We start from the raw sequence: 6,000 nt of genomic DNA on the forward strand, positions 1-6,000 counted from the left end.
AGCCTTAATGTAATTGTGCAACTGTGTAATTCCTTTATTCTTTTGATCCGCCACCCTTCGATTTCCCATGAAAAGCATTGAACACTTTGGATGTGTCTTGGATTCTGTGTGAGCTCTTCCTCCAGCACTCCTAATCTAACGGCCTGATTTCCACAGCGCGTTTCTTGGTGCCATAATGTAGCCCTCAAATGCTAAGTGATTAACTGATTAGTCATCGGAAGGTTAATTCGAAGCGCCGTTAATGCATAAAGCCTTCATGTCATTTATCAAGCCAAATGGTAAACATAAAGTTTATTGGTTCCGGTCTGCGAGGGGCTTTCTCTCCGTTTCATATCAGTCATAACGGGGCTTTTGAACAAAACTGAGTAAAGACGATAAACTAATCAACAAAACAGAAAAATGCCTCGGGTAATTTTTTGCGTTTTTAGTCATTTTGAGGGATAACTTTGTTGCCTGTAATCTTAAGCTGGGGGCTTTATAGTTAAAGGTAATGTCCTTTTACAACAACAATCAATAAAGCAATTTGAAAGCCTGTATTTGTATATAACCGTGTAGAGTCTGCTGGCCACCGCCTCCTTGGCTCCTCCCGGTGCTTAATTCTCACCACCGATTAGTGTACATATTAAAAACTCAAATGCCTTCACAGCAGCTGCACTCAAGACAGCCGGCCATCAGTCTCCGGCCCGCAGATTTTCTCAATGACTAGAGGCTCTGTCTAACTATTTTCTAGGGCCTAGTTTGTCTCGTTTTCGTGTCCTCATAATGTGCCATCAGAACTTTTTCACAGATTCAATATTGGAAAATGCAGAACCATTAATGTAGCTTACCATGTTGTACAAACTTCACACAGTCCATCTTAAATCACATACTTCTTTCAAGCTGCTCGTACGATCTGACCTGACTTACTTTACCTCTAGGGGGTCTGAGGACCCAAATGTTTTTATATATTCATTAAAATTTCAAACGGCCGCCTTGACTATAATAATCCATCATTTTGTTTAATAACATGTCAGCTGCTCACAATATGCCTCGGACGCCACGATCACTGCAGAGGTATTCAAAGCAGAGCGCAGGTCGTGGAGATCATTATGCGTCCCCGGCTAAGAAGAATCCCAACGTGCCTTCAGGCTCATTTGTGTTGGAAAATAATGGGTAGAAATTGAGCAATATAATCCACTGAATGAGTCACCTGCTGCAGTTGTCGGTTAAAGTAAAAGGAGCAACTTTTTAAATGGCGAGGTACGACGGGAACGCTGCTCTCGCTATTTTCAACATATGAGACACAAACGGCTCATGTATGCATATAAAAAGAAGTGAAACGCATTAAGGATGTTTAGCAATCTGTGAAATGTTGTATCTTTGATTTCAAAAATAATGATAATCTCCTGAATGTATTTCATTCTTTTCTGTTAAATTCAGTGCAGAACAAAAAAAAAAAAAAAAAAGGCTACAAAATGCAACAAGCTGGCATGGCTTGCTATTCAAAGCTTTATGACTTGAAAAAATAAATAAAAACATATTTGAACCTTTGCGATGTTTGAATGCAAAATTATAATAACAATGTGTATATATATATATATAAAGACAAATAGAGGGTATGCACATGACATCACAGCAAGGGAAGTCTCCCTGGTTACGGCCACTGAGTGGCAAGAAGTGACAGTTGAACATGGAGATTAACGGCATTAATCTGAATCACAGGCTTGAACAGTGTCTAAATTGCAAAATGAATTTTAAAAAAAAGGCAAATAGCTGTTGTGTGATTAACTGTACCAACAGATTTTGAAAAGCAGGTATATATTTTTACAGATATCGCCAATTCCCAAAGAAAAGAGAAGTAAATGGATGGTTGCATTATGAAGAAACAATCGGAATCCGGGCACTGAAACCTGGTGTTGTGGTTTGTGTCAGGCAATATTAATTCATGCTGCATTTTTTTGATGATGTCAAGTTAAGTCACTTCTTAAGTTACGTTCTGACCCCAATGATGTGCCGCATACTGCCTACTGCTGTTGGCCAGACTTGGTTCCTAAATGTGTTTTGTCTTGTGTTTTGCAGAGAGGAGAAGTGTTGGTCGACATGTAGTTGCATATCCCGTCACTTCCCACCTACTGCTGCTGGCTAGGCTTGTTAGCTGGTGTCTTCTTGTGGGTTAATAGTTGCCAGCCTGCTGGTCAGTTTTTCAGTTGGACTAGGCTTCTAAATGTGTTTTGCCTCGGATCATGGCACAAGGCATGTGTAATAATGAATGCTGGAGGGCTGTCAGATAAGTCTGTAGATGTTGTTTTGGCGGAGTTACGGCCGACAATAACTATTTCAGTTCAAACAATAAATAGCAATGAAACAATAATTGGAATACTTTCGATGACTCATTCGATCATACAAGTTCGTATGGATCATTGTCAAGTCCAATTGTCGTTAATTTGATCTGATAATCTAAATTTTTCCCAGTCTCGCTGTATTTACTGATACATGTCACCATGTTTTTGCCACTCAGGGGGCGTGGCCACACGCAGCAGTGATGTCATTGCATACCCTCTACACTTCACATATGTGGATAAGTAAATAGAAGTGTACAACTCTGACCTGCTTCTTCAAACTCCAGTCCACTTTGTCAGACTTTCTTGCGTTCGGCATAGTTCAAAATTCCATTTATAACATTTCAAAATTGTTTATGGTAATGACTGGGAATAATTAGCGTGGGGAATAGTGGCGAGTTTTTACTCCGACAAGCAAAATTATCTGAAGTCTGAAACCATTAAAAGGAGTTACAGATCAAACACTGCGCTGCATTTTAACAAGATGTACCGCAGAGTACGTCGTGACTTCATTAACAACAACCGACATGTCCAAGCCCGACCCCGGCCAGTACACTGGTAACGCTAATTAACAACTCTAACACTGAGACCTGGGACCTCAGCTAATATGATGTGCAATGATTGACTCAATCCTTCTTATTAATGTCAACTGTCTCCACAACACAACCGTGGAAAATCTATTTACTTTTAATTCACTGTTCGGGTCAGCATGTTAGCCATTATGGAGCTTTGACTCTGACAGCTTTGTTTTTCTTCTCAGCTCTCAGAACAGCTTCATATTCTGGCTCTTGCAAACAGTCTTTTAGAAGAGGTGGATGGAGGTGCAAAATGATTATGTGTTTTTAGCTTCTGTATATTTAGAAATTCAGCTGGAGGTGATTTCTTGTTCACACTTACAGACTCAACTACAAGGAAACTTAAATTTCCTAAATGTTTCCAATTCAACGAGCAGGGAAATATTATATCAGGGCATCCAATATCAATGGCTGTGGCACATCAGCTCTACATTGTATGTGGTGGAAAGAAAGCTATTTCTATCTTTTGAGATGAGCGGGAAAAAAACTCATAACTCTTGTATCTTTCTTATAGGGTCACACCCCTTTAGATCTAATAAATTTCATTATACTTTCATAGCATGGCAGTGGTGAATTCTCGATCCTGAAAGACTTGAGGGATATTGATTAATTTCAGATATGAGCATATAGGTTTGACGGATTGGTCTTATCACCGCCTCAGATGAATGCAAGCATGATGTGAAGACATCAAGCCGACGCACAGGGTTCTCAACTAACTTGTATGAGTTCCAAAAATAATTATGCAGTGTTTGTTATTATATAGCCATATGTGAAGGGTGGGCACATGTGTATTTCAAGACCCAATAGACTCAAGAATATGCTCACAGGAACCAGGGTTATCACCATTGTTCCTTAGTCCTGCACTGCTTGCGCTGCAGCATTGGCAACATTTTTTACAGCTTGCTGCAGCGGTACACAGATGAATACTTGGCTACAATTCATCCAGTGTCTTTCGTCTGTTGTTATCTCCTTCAACAAACTTCAGTCTCTCCATTTTCTGACCTGACTACAAAGTAGTTCATTTTTTAGATATGATCTTCACACAACAAGCAACAGACGTGAGGTGTGTGCAATAGCTAAATCGATGATAAATAATGTGTTATAGCCATTTTGTGATGTCATACCAACATTTCCACAGATAAAAATGATGACACCACCTTAATATACATTTAGAGAGCTTTATGTGTGGAAGCAAAATCATTCCTAAATGCAATGTATGCATGATATGTGTGTTTTTATTTCAATATTACATCTTAAACTCTTTTAAAAGGGTTGAGTGACTGAATGTCTGAGTCATAATGAATATGAGAGCTTTTTCATCCCAAATGAGAACGCAATTAAATGAAAATGCACTCATTTCACTTCATTTGGCTCTTTTCAACAGGGGGTTCATGTGCAGCTGAAATTCACACAGCATGTTGTCAAAGACGGACAAAGTACTTATGACATTATAATGCAAGGCCATTAAAAATGAAAAAGGGATCCCAACAGTGAGTGTGTCCGACTCTTAGAAAACATTTTGTGCGAGGGACTCAAGTGTGACCATCAGGGTCAGCTGGGCACCCTTTGACAGACGAATTGTCTTTTAGATTGGAAGCTTGAAAGAAGAACTTAAAGCTAAAAAGACTATTGTTTAAAGCAGAGGGACTGTAATATCTCTCTGTGGGAAAGATACACAGCCAGCATTAACAGACTGCACTTGTCTTTTTACAGACTCTTGATTCCTTCCTCGCTTTTTCTTAATGGCCAATTCCCACATCTCCATTGTGCTCTTATACCCTAATCTATTTCCTATAAAAGGCTGGACCGTTACGTGGCTGTATATAAGAGGGCAGTGGTGGATGAACTTTTGAGAGAAATACCCTCACAGATTTGAGATAAGGGACAGAAGTGTTTACTTTTCCTTGACCCCAATAACCCATTTAAACATGCATAGTAATATTAATTAGTAATTAATAATAATACTATGATGTTGTCTTGCTGAATTAACTTTTCAAAGCCTTGCAGCTTTTGCTTAAGAAATAAAAACTGAGGGGACTGAAAATTATCCTATTTTCAGGCAGATGACCTCATCACATCATATCGTATCACATTAGAAAGCCTGAAAATGAAGATACATAAGAGTCAGAGACTCACTCTGCTCTACAGTGATTTGACAATGAGGGCACAGAAATAATAATAAAAAAAATAAAAAAATCTTTCAACACCCTTTTAAATGAGCGCTGACTACTTCGTAGATGGATAGATGGACTGTCCTCATAAGACACTAGTGACCTAAAGTCATGATGACTTCCTGCACTCTTAAAAATGATCTGCTGGCTCAATATAAAAAATTGATGTAACAATATGCATGGATATTGTCAAGTTTTTTCAACTTAGCTAGTACTGAGTACATGCCACAACACTTTTCTAGTTCGGGCAACTACTTTAGTACAAGCAACACAATTTGCCTTGTCCTCCACCAGATTATTTAAGTTAAACAAACTTAATTCTAATTGTGTTAAAATAATAACAACACATCCGTTTCATATAGCGCTTCATCATAGATACTCAAAGTCACTTCACATTGGATATATTACCCAACCTCAGTAGTCACAGCTGCCCTGAGGAACACTGACAGAAACATGACTGCCTCTCCAACCACCAGACACAACGGACAGACCCGGGATAGAGCGGAATCAAACCGCCAACATTTCAGTCACTGGATGACTGCTCTACCTGCTGAGCTACTGCTATTACTGTCATAACCCCATGAATCGTTTCTCAAGTGTTGCGTTAAGGCAGAAATGTCTGTTGAAAATTCATGTACTACTGAGTTAAGACTAATTTATGTATTTTCAGTTAGACCAACATGTTAAATGAAGTTAACAACTCATTATAATGTATACAAATAACCAACTTATTTGTTTTAGATGCAGAAAATGCTCTTTATTGACAGGTATACTTACTAACCCAATGAATAATTTTTTAGTATGTAGATACAATAGCTTCTTTCATATTTGCTTGCTGTATTCATGGCTTTTTTAACAATGGTATTTTTTAACGCAAACACATTTACAAACTGATAAAAATAAATGTTACAGTTCAATCATTAAAAGTATAAGATT

The sequence above is a fragment of the Mugil cephalus genome, chromosome 20 (genome assembly GCF_022458985.1).
Source record: "Mugil cephalus isolate CIBA_MC_2020 chromosome 20, CIBA_Mcephalus_1.1, whole genome shotgun sequence".
NCBI classification, from domain to species: Eukaryota; Metazoa; Chordata; class Actinopteri; order Mugiliformes; family Mugilidae; genus Mugil; species Mugil cephalus.